The 12,042-nt window shown below is 41.0% G+C and overlaps 1 protein-coding gene across 1 annotated transcript in view; it reads left to right on the top strand.

Annotated features, from left to right (window-relative positions):
• MIPEP (mitochondrial intermediate peptidase) overlaps window positions 1-12,042 on the top strand; it is a 298,500-nt gene that overhangs the window by 62,203 nt on the left and 224,255 nt on the right. The gene's annotated exons all lie outside the window — the stretch shown is intronic.

Here is a 12,042-nt window from a genome sequence, read left to right as displayed (position 1 = left end):
ATTAGAAGGAAAACTGTCTTCTGTGAGTAATTAGGGTCTAAGAATATTGGTGCGTGGGTATCTGAAAGCAGTTAGCTGGAGGGGTAGTAGATTTAGAATTCAACATTACTGTGTATGTTTAACAAATGTAATTTAGCAATGGATGAATGTGGACAGGTGAAGACCATCTGCTTTTCTTGGAAATTTGCACGTTAATAGTATTTTAAACACCATCAATCACTACCATTAAGTCAAGGATCATTTATAAAGGAGATTCTAAGAGGTTTGATATCAGTACATTTGAGTAGCTAAATAGTTGCAACAATATTCTTTTCAGTTTTGTGATACTTTTATTTTTGACATGCGCAGTGATTTCCACTATTCATGACATATTGTAAGCCACATTGAGCCTGCAAAGAGGTGGGAAAATGTGGGATACAAATGTAATAAATAAATCTACTATAATAAAATGCACCCTCAACGTTCTGAGGACACTGACGTCACTGCAGGCACTCACACACCGGTTCGTAAGTTCATGATGGTGAAGCCACAACACTCACCATGTCTTCATGCCCCGCCCTCACATCACACGTGATGATGTTGAGGGCGGAACACGTATACAACAAGGCAAATGAACGCACGGGGAGCAGTAGGGAAACAGGCGGAGCGTGTTTCCCTACTCCTCCCCTTCCAACAAATCGCAGCCGCCGAGTACGTGCCCATCACCCCGCCCCTTTAAAGGTACCGCCCCGCCCCCTCTTCCCCTCATCACCTTCCCTCCCCCCTGTCACCTCCCCTCCCCTTACGCCACTATCCCTGGTGGTCTAGCGGTACCTGTTCGCTCGGGCAGGAACGAAAGAGCCCCCGCTTTCCTGCCCGGAGCGCTGCTGCTAGCTGCCCGGCTGCATCGTGTGTGAGTCCGGCTCTTGGAGTTTCAAAATGGCTGCTGAGAGTTCAAGCTGCCTCGCGAGACTTCAACTCTCGGAGGAACGGGCCTTTTTTTACTAGTAATGTCTTCCGATTTAAGTGCTAATACACAAGTGTATATTAATACTGCAGGTACACCACAGAACCTGCCTCAAGCTGCTGGAGAAAACTAGATCTCTTCATTATTTCTGAAAATATTTTATTAATCATTTCAATATCTGATCAAGAGGGAAATTTAAAGCGAAAAAAGAGGTTATATAGAAAAAAAGAAACATTATTATATCACCTATAAATAAGATCTGTTTTAAGTTGCAAAGTCCAGAAAAATGAGAGGAAAAACAACTTTTTGGTGTACGCTCTTTAAATCGCTAGGCAGCTTATCTTAAATAAATAATTCCAAATTGTTTCTTTGCAATCTTCTTGATTCTGGATAATACTTTAGTTTTATGTTTTGTTAATTTCCGTGCTTAAGTTTTGAACTGTTTTATTTCAAAGCCAAAGGCTGCAAGTATTTCCTCTTCTTGCTTCTGTCATTCAAGTGCCAGGAAGAGCCTTAGTGCGGAATTTTTCTGAAGTATCCTTAGTGAGGATGCCTGACTTTAGTTGGGCGCTATGGTAAACTGGACATGCCAGATATGAGGAACTCTGAACATTCTTATTTCTTGAATTTGGAGTGTTGCGCTTTGCATTACAAAATCAGATTCTAGAATGCTTATAAACAGCAATTAAAAAAACCAAAAAACACTGGCCCTTTGGCTTGGAGTTAGCATGCCTACAGCATACTAGTTTTTAAACTGTACATTTATTGCATATTTTTCTGGTTGTGTCGTTGAAATCTTGAGTGTTCAGGTTAAATAAAGTCATTAAATAGAGAAAGCATTCCTGATGATAACTGATGTTAACAAATGCTCCATAGCAAGATATACACGTTCAGTGCAGGAGTTCATTTTTTTAAATTAAAGTTTTATTAAACTTTTATATAATAGAATAAGGAAACAGTACCAATAACCAGAAAAAATTCAGTAACATAACATACACATGAAGTCAGGTACATTATCCCACGTCGAGAAGGGTAAGCATGCAATTACAAAGAAAAAAAAAAAAGGGAAATCAAAATAGAACCAAACCTAACTATGCCTGGCCTTCTTTGCTAGCAAAGGAGTTCCTAAGATTATAAGGACAAAACCCACACCCTTATCTTACATTACACTATTCAATTCCCTTAAGAAAACTCTCCAACTGAGTAACATCAAATGCAGTGTGTAATCTTTCTCTTGTCAACACTTACAGGGGTACCTCAAAGAAAAAAAAAATAGCTCCCATGAACCTGTCTCTTTAAGGCCAGAAATTGTTTCCTACGAAACTGAGTGGCACAAGCCACATCAGGAAAGATTTGAGTCCTTGGGCCACCAAAAAAAAAAAAGTCAAGAATAAAAATGTTCTTAACATCAACATTTTTTGGGTCTCTGATGCAATGATGTAATAAATGCGTGTTTATTACATCATCGGAACTTTCAAGGAAATTTGTCAAGTACAAACTGGGCTCAACCAATTTTATCAAAGCCTTCTTCCTGTGATCCTGCAGCCCATGAATGCAGAGAGACATAATAACTTTGTGAAATCATGATGATATCAGTGTGTGACAGTTTCAACACCTCTTTAAAATACTATCTCAACAAGAAACCAGAAGACAATCTGGAACGCAATGAATTAAACTCTGGAATTCATTGTCGGAAAATGTGGTGAAGGCGGTTAGCTTAGCAGAGTTTAAAAAGGGGTTGGACGGTTTCCTAAAGGACAGGTCCATAAACCGCTACTAAACAGACTTGGAAAAATCCAAAATCCCAGGAATAACATGTATAGAATGTTTGTACGTTTGGGAAGCTTGCCAGGTGCCCTTGGCCTGGATTGGCCGCTGTCGTGGACAAGATGCTGGGCTCGATGGACCCTTGGTCTTTTCCCAGTATGGCATTACTTATTTACTTATGTACTTATGTACTTATGAATTTTCAAACTTCTCCATACCAAAATGTATAGAAAGGCTGTCCTTAATTGCCAAAGTCCCAGCTGCCTGTACGGTGACAACTTGAGGTTCCAATCTCTGAATCCTCTTATTCATCATAATAAAGTGCTTATCAAGCTCTTCAAATTTCTGCTCAGACTCTGGTGTGAAATTACACAGTTGATGTACCTGTGTCATAATCTTAGTCTCAGTCTTGACGACTACAGCCCATATGTACTGGAGAGTCACATTTTGGGTGCCTTGCAGAGGAGGAACCTCCCTTCAAGGAACCAGAGAAACAGACTTGGATTTAACCATCACCTGGAGAGTTACCAGATGCTCTGTGCATCATTCCCTGCTCCTTCCACTTCCACTAGACCAGCAGTTTGAAGAGAAGGTATTCGGGTAGGTAGAGGAGTCCTTTCTGGTGAGCTAGTTGAAGCTCCATCAGGGGAGAAAGATGTATCAAGATGAAATAATTTACAACAGGCAATAAATGTTTGTCCATAGGTCCTCACACAGGGGTACTTACAGTAACTGAACTCTTTGTCTTTGCCTTCCTCTTCCTATCCCATCATTCATGGAGAGGTCTGTCGCTCCTCGGTGCTCCAAGGGCACACCCTGCAGCCGCATGTGGCAGGCACTGCTGCCTTTTAAGATGTTCCAGGGGCACCACCAAATGACATCACTCTCCACTCTGGGGTCCTGAATTAAGCTGGAAATACTTGGGGAAGCAAAACCAGCGGGTCTCCTCCTACCAACTCCTCTTTGGGTAGCACGCAGCCATCAGGAGTAAATATTTATGAAAACATTTAGAGGTCCTTTTACTGAGCCATTCTAGAAAGTGCCTGGCGCACCTAGCGCATGGGTTTGCTATGTGCTCCGGCCACTTTTCTAGCATGACTGAAAAATGGCCCTCAGCCAGCTTTTTTTTTTCTTTTTTGAATAGCCACATGCTAATTTCCCCATTAGTGATTGGCCATTATCACCATGAACCCTTACTGTCACTTATTTCGATGGCGGTAAGGGCTCCCCCACTAACCATGTGCTAATCGGGTAGCACACGATAATATGCCCGTGCTACCCCGATTAGCGCAGGCATGCCTACTCTCCGCCCCCAGACATTCTTCCTGCGATAGAAAATAAAAAATATCTTCCAGTGTGGAATTAGCATGTGGTAAGCGGAACACTACTGTGGGATGCCTGAGCGTGTCCCACTGTAGTGCTCTTTCAGTCAGTGGTAGGCTCACTGCGGCTTACTAAAAGGGTCCCTTGCTGAGTCAAGATAGTACTCAGATGTGAACCATCATTCTGTCTTAAGTATTGCGAATATGTACGGGGCCTTGAAAGTCTTCCTACCTTTGCACACATTTCTTTTGAAGAGAGCAATAAACTAGGAAAAATGAGAACAGTTTATCAATGTATTTGTGAAATGAAAAAGAAATTCTAGTCACAAATAAGTATATTAAATGATGCCCGTGGGCGGATACTAATGGATGCATCAAAAATCAAAGATGGAAAGAATATATAGAAAATCTGTTAAAAAAAGAGACTAATACGTATCATAAGTGGACATTATGTACATACCAGAACCATCAATTTTTAGAAGAAGAAAGATCAGCCCTAGGATCACTTCCAAGAAGGAAGGCTACTGGAAATGATGGTATTGTAATTAAACTACTACAGATGATAAGTCTGTTGAGGTGCTCACCAAACTTTGCCAAGAAATCTGGAAGACTGTGCAATGGCCATCTGAGTGGAAAAGATAAGTCTACTTAATTACCAATAAAAGATCTGATAGTTTGCAGAAGCTATTGAACAATTTCCTTAGTGCTATATGCATTAGAGAATGACACGGGGACCCACGGTAAACTGCGGTAAATCCGTAATAAAAATATTTTTTTGCCAAGGTTTACAGCAGGTGTGGGAGCAAAACCTTTTACCACCTCAGCGGGAGCGATAAAAGCTTTGCTACCACAGTAAAAAATAAAATCCGCGATTACCACGGGTCCGGCATCTCCCCTCTCCCTCCTTCCTTTGTTCTTACTGTCATGACACTAAGGAGATTCCCCATAGGCCTGTTCTGGGGGCGTTCCCTCCTCTGCTACTCCTTCCTTATGATCAACTATTATCTTTAACTATGACAGTAGGAGCAAAAATGAGCTTCGGAACTCATGGTGAACACACTGATGTCATAGACAGTTTCTGCCTTCTAGGATCAATCATCAACAAAGGCTCCAGTAGTCAAGAGAGATGCTGCAGGATAGCACTTGGTAGAGGTGCTATGAAGGATTTGGAGAAGATTTTCAAGTCATGTGATGTTTGTTTACCAACAAAGATTCAAATTATGCAGACTTTGGTTTTATCTATTACACTGTGTGGATGTGAAAGTTGGACCATGAAAAGCAGGACAGAAAGAACAGTGATACATTTGAGTTGTGGTACTGGAGACAACTGTTACAAATACCATGGACTGCCAAGAAATCAAACAGATGGGTCCTTGATTAAATAAAAATTTGAATTCTCACTAGAAGCTCACATGACTAGACTGAAACTATCATATTTAGGCCATATTCTGCGACAGCCAGAGTCCATAGAAAAAGCAATTATGCTGGGAAAAGTTGAAGAAAAAAGAAGGTATGGAATAGAGAATGACACGGGGACAAAGTTTGTCCCCATCCTTGCCCTGTTCCCATGGGCTCTGTCTTCATCTGCAGAAGCTTGGAACAATTATGATTTTATATTTAATTCTTTGTATCAAAGTATTAAAAGGAACAATATGCTGGGAACTATTGTGTATAAATTACAAATTGAAAAAAATAATAACTGTGAGCATCTATAATAACCCTCCTCAACACCACCCTCTAACCTTCCAACCCCAACAATAGATAATTTCTACTACCCCAAGGAATCCTAATCCACCCTGTTAAAAATGTCCAGAGGTACAAAATACAACCCATTCTGTATGCCTTAGAGAGGAGATGTATGCCCTCTGACGCACTGTTATGATTTTTTAATCTGTGGATGAATACATCATCAACAATCTCAGGATTCTGTCTAGCTTTCCTGTCTTCCACAGTCCTTCCTGTCCCCATTTCATTCTCTAGTATGGAAGACCAGCAATAAGATGGATTGAAACAATCACAACAACAATGAATGCTACATTAAAAAGCCTCTGTACACAAATAGAAAGCAGGAGTTTCTGTAGAAAGTCAATCTATATTGTCTGGCACACACATGCACAAGGTTATTCCTGCCTCAGAGCAAATGTAACTTCTGCAGGAGCTTTTGGGGAGGCAGGTTGTACCTATGCGCCTTAAAAAAAAAATAGGCACAACATATGTGCCTAGCAGGCTTATTTTCGAAAGAGAAAGATGACCACCGGAGGGAATTGGGGATGGCCTCCCCTGACTCCCCCAGTGGTCACTAACCCCCTCCCACCAAAAAAAAAATAACTTTAAAAACTTTTGCCAGCCTGTGTGCCAGCCTGAAATGTCATACCCAGCTCCATGACAGCAGTGTGCAGGTCCCTGGAGCAGTTGTTAGTGGGTGCAGTGGACTTCAGGCAGGTGGACCCAGGCCCATCCCCCCTACCTGTTACACTTGTGGTGGTAAATGGGAGCCCTCCAACCCCCCCCAAACCCACTGTACCCACATGTAGGTGCCCCCCTTCACCCCTTAGGGCTATGGTAGTGTTGTACAGTTGTGGGTAGTGGGTTTGGGGGGGGTTGGGGGGCTCAGCACACAAGGTAAGGGAGGTATGCACCTGGGAGCAATTTTTGAAGTCCACTGTAGTGCTCCCTAGGGTGCCCAGTTGGTGTCCTGGCATGTGAGGGGGACCAGTGCACTATGAATCCTTGCCCCTCTCATGACCAAGTGCCTTGCAGTTGTTCGTTTTTGAGCTGGGCGGCTTTGGTTTCCATTATCGCTGAAAACCGATACCGCCCATCTCAAATCCGCCCAAATCCGATGCATTTGCCCGGCACCAACCGTATTATCGAAACAAAAGATGGACGCCCATCTTTTTCAAAAATACGGTCTGTCCTGCCCCTTCGCGGACCTGTCCTCTGAGATAGTCGCCCCGTCCGCGTTCGATTATGTCCCTCTATGTATCTTTCCTGCCTAGGGGTTCAGTTATAAAATTACCCTCTTAATATGTTTTCTGGGGGGTTTTTTAAAATAACTTTTATTCAAAATTTTCAATATATAAGAAAAGATAAGTAACATTCAATTAAGTAAAATTTTCAACCCCCCAATACAATCGTCAACTCAACCCCCCCCCCCCCCCTAGAAGAAACCCCATCCCCCTAGTTCCAGAACTCTGCAACTGAGGGCGCCCATTGATGTTTTTTGATTTTTAATAAGTATGACATAGAAACAGAACATAATCTCCATCTCACATCCACTTATCACAGACCCTAATTGATCCTTTGCATTACCATCATTTTCCCCCACTTCCAAACATTGGCTGAACCTACCACTTAAAAATATTTTTTGCCTTTTGACTGCCAGTACTCCATTAGCCAGTGATGGTGGTGTATAACCAACTGGTCTCCAGTGGACACAACTTCGAAACTTTTGAGCACAATATGCCTTTCTTCATATTACTTACCAAGGCTCCATTTTCATAAGCAAGTGCATTGCTCAATGCATGCTGAACAGAAAGCTGGTGAATTTTGTAGCAGTCACCAAATATTGGGCCCCTTTTACTAAGCAGTGTAAGTGTCTACGCGTGCCCAACGTGCGCCAAAACCACTCGACTATTGTGTGGCTCTTGCGGTAATTTCATTTTTGGCACGCATCCGATACGCACGTCTGAAAAAATAATTTTTATTTTCTGGTGCGCGTAGCGGACGCACACAGGTCATTACCACCCAAATTCTTTACCGCTAGGTCTATGGCTGGCGGTAAGGTCTGAGACCCAAAATGGACATGCCACAATTTTGCCGCACATCCATTTTCGGTGGGGGGGGGGAGGACTTTTTTTATAGGTGTGCTGAAAAATGATTCTGCGTGTGTTCAAAACCCGCGTCTACACTACCACAAGCCATTTTTCAGCACGCCTTTATGAGGTGATGTTATTAAGCTGCAGTAAGCGCTAGGGCAGCTTGAAAGGGCTTATTGCGGTACATGCTGAGGCGTCCTACAGTAAAATCCCAATGTTCATGTGCAAACTATGTGCTAAAACAAATTCCTCAATTTTTCTTGGAGCATGTCTGGGGGCGGAGAGTGGGCATGACAGCGCAAACCAGTGCAGCTACATTAGTGCATGCTGATTAGCATGGGATTATCATGTGAGCTCTTACTACCTACAAATTTGGTGGCAGGAAGGGCTCGCACACTCATTTTTGTTAATGGCAACATTAGCGCATGGCCATTAATTGGGAAAATCAGTTATTTTCTGGCTACTGTAAAAATGACCTTAGCACGTAAGAGAAACCCTTGTAAGAGTGCGCTAAGGCCATGTTTTACTGCAGCTTAGTAAAAGGACTCCTGCATCAGTAAACAGCAGAATTAGGGTACCGTGCACCCAGTTCACTCTGGCTTTTCTCTCATTCTTAGTCTAGGAGAAAAAAAAGCTTTGGTGAATGAAGTCCACTGAGTGGTTTCAGAGCACATCATTCCCTGCTGATGTCATAATGCCAGTGATATAAGAATTGCCTTTATGAAGCCAATTTGTGACATTTCAGGTGACACGTGCTATAAGGTCTTGCTTATTTCTAGCTTATCATCATTTAGCGATGCGGCTGCCTGTGCAAATGTGTGGCTTTTCGTCAGTGTCTATGAGTGAACTGTATGGTAGGTACATGTTCTTAAATGTAAAATGGTCATTTATCAATTTAACGTAATAGATTTTAGTATATGTTTTGAATTTTTCTAGAGTAATTGAATGAAGTTACTAGAATTGGAGGAAAGCAACATGAGTAATGTCCTAGTCAGTGGGACACTTTTCTGAGTTTTTCAGTTTACATGGATTGAGGGAGTTCCAGAAAACAGTCTGGCAAGCGGCCTGCAAGTTCCAAAAGGAATGAAGGCATTGGCGCAGACAATGGTGATTGATAGCAAAGGAGACTTTATTGGTAAACTAACTATGAAAAATAAAATGCCCAAGATGGCCATGTTTCGTGGCCCAACAGATTTATGATGTAAATCATTCACTTCACCATAGGTATTACAGGACCTCCAACCTTCGGGGGGGGGGGGGGGGTCAGCATAGTGACTACTCTGGAGGTTGGAGAAAAAAGAAGAAAGAGATGCCAGCCTCTCCCTTATTATCGCCACCGTGTCTTGCATGGAAGTTATTTTTTTGTAGTGAGAGGAAGGGGTGGCACGAGTCTGTTTTTGTAATTTGTGCCCTTTTGTGGTTTAATCGACTTCATATACCATCTTTTCTTGACACATTTCAAGGTGGTTTACACGTCAGTTTAAAATAGAAAGGATATAGGAGCGCCACTTCAAAGAGAAGAAAGTATAAAATAAAAGTAGCACATTGACACATAACATGGTACAAATTATTTTAAACAAAAAAAAGCAGAAGTGTCCCCCAAACAAACAGCCAAAACAACAAAACAAAAAAAGATGAGAGTAAACCACTGTTGTTCTAACACTGGATATTTATTAGCAGTCAATCAACTTCATACAGTAAAATAACTTGACGCAGTCCTGCGCTTCAGCGCCATAGGCACCTGCCTCGGGAATTGAGTAAATTCTGCAAAGATGGCACAACATACATACATGTTAATAATATGTAAAAAAAATAATAATAAAAAATATGTATAAAACACAACCTAAGGGCCCTGTTTACTAAGCCGAGTTGCAGGCGTGCTACAACTTTAGCTGAGAACAGCTGTTGGAATAGCACGTTTGTTCTTATATCACTCATTTGTATTCTGATACACGTTCTCCTAAATGTATAGCTTTTGTATGTTGTTTCTCAATGTTCAATAAAGACTTCTAAAAATTAAAAAAGAAAACCCCACTATTAAATGGAATTAAAATTCTTAAATAAACACTATATAAAAGAACATCATATTAAAAAAAATACAATTTATTTATTTGTTGCATTTGTATCCCACATTTTCCCACCTATTTGCAGGCTCAATGTGGTTTACATAGTACCGGAGAGACGTTCGCAGACTCCGGTGTGAACAAATACAAAATGTTGTTGTGGTAAGATAGGTTCTCATGGAACAGTCTCTTTAGGCTATCATAAAGCGCAAGGGTTGTGTTATGCCATTACGTACTTTGGTTTTGATGTGTTGGGGAGTTTGAGCATTTAAGTTGGATCGTTAGGGTATGCCTTTTGGAACAAGTTAGTTTTTAGTGATTTCCGAAAGTTTAGATGGCCGTATGATGTTTTCACGGCTTTCAGTAATGCGTTCCACAGTTGTGTACTTATATAGGAGAAACTGGATGCGTAAGTTGATTTGTATTTAAGTGCTTTGCAACTTGGGTAGTGGAGGTTTAGGTATGTTCATGATGATTCGGATGTGTTTCTGGTTGGTAGGTCTATGAGGTCTGTCATGTATCTTGGGGCTTAGCTGAAGATTATTTTATGACCTAGGGTGCAGATTTTGAAAGCGATACGTTCTTTGATAGGGAGCCAGTGTAGTTTTTCAAGGAGGAGTTTTGCGCTTTCAAATCGTGGTTTCCCAAATATAAGCCTGGCTGCCGTGTTTTGAGTGGTCTGAAGTTTCTTTAGGATTTGTTCTTTGCATCTCGCATAAATTCCACACTAATAGGGAAAATATTAAAAAAAATATGAAAAGGCTATATAATTTCCTATGTAAAAGAAATGACGAATAACCGTGACAAAATTAGCCATTACAAGAAAGGCCTGTAGTCATTTTCTGTGTTTAAACCATGCGGTGTCATTGAATTCAATGAAAAAATCCACGTTTGTTCTGAATCAAGGTCACCTCGTCTCCATCTTGGTCTAATGACCTTAAAAACAAAATTTTAAGATCCCTAATGGAATGTCCAAATTGGTTCCAATGTTCAACCAGGGGTGCTGATTCAATATTCTAACTTATACAGCTATGATGTTCAATTACTCTTATTTTAATCAGACGTTTTGCTTATATAAATATGACAAGGACACACAATAATGTACACTACATTAGACCTGTTTTAATTTAAAGTGTGATTTAACTTATATATACATTTTGTAATTGGATGAAGGGATTACTTTATATCCAAAGAGACAGACATTACAAGGCCGACACTTTTGATAGCCCCGAGGTTCTTGTATCTCTACTGGTAAAGTTATCTTAGGAAGTAGAGAGGACTCTAAGGGGCCCTTTTACTAAGCCGCGTAGCCGCCTACACTCACCCAATTTGGAGTTACCGCCCGGCTACTGCGTTGCCCGGGCAGTTATTTCATTTTTTATGCATGTCTGCTACAGGCACCTGAAAATAATTTTTATTTTCTGGAGCGCGGCAGAAACTGGGCGGTAATTGTCATTCTACGTAAGTGCACATAGATGATTACTGCACAGTTACCGCATGAGACCTTACTGCTAAGTCAATGGCTGGCGGTAAAGTCTCTGACCCAAAATGGACACGCGCCTGTTATTATTTTGTTGCACATCCATTTTTGGCAAAAATGTTAAAAAAGGCCTTTCTTACAAGCATGCTGAAAAATGGATCTGCATGCGCCCAAAACTTGCGCCTACACTAGCGCAGCCCATTTTTCAGCGCACCTTAGTAAAAGGACCCATAAGTAATTCTTCAATTTCTTGGCTCTAGAGTAAGCTACATCTGTTTATTGTTCTTAAAGTAGTTGTACCCCTCAAGTATATGCCAATGCCTGTATATAATTCTGCATATATTTTTTGCTAAATAAATATCTAAGGGGGGCATATAAAATCAGGACTTGCCTTGTGTCAGTAAAACTTCTCTATCAGTGATTGTTGGCTCTGTGAAATTCTACAACAATGCTATTTGTTGGGATATTCCTTTTGTTTTAAACCGAGAAGCCATGGTCACAGCCTGTTCTATTATGAAAACTGGTGTAATGCAGATATGTATTCCAGGCTGTAGGTTTCTTGTATATTATTGTCTCAATAGTGTTGCCAGTCTTTTTAACAAGTGCATCTAGAAAACTGATCTGATTGTGATATGACATTTTAAAT

This window comes from Microcaecilia unicolor, chromosome 4 (genome assembly GCF_901765095.1).
Source record: "Microcaecilia unicolor chromosome 4, aMicUni1.1, whole genome shotgun sequence".
Classification (NCBI taxonomy): Eukaryota; Metazoa; Chordata; class Amphibia; order Gymnophiona; family Siphonopidae; genus Microcaecilia; species Microcaecilia unicolor.
Note: the sequence above shows the minus strand (reverse complement) of the source record. Positions and strands in the feature narration are given on the sequence as shown.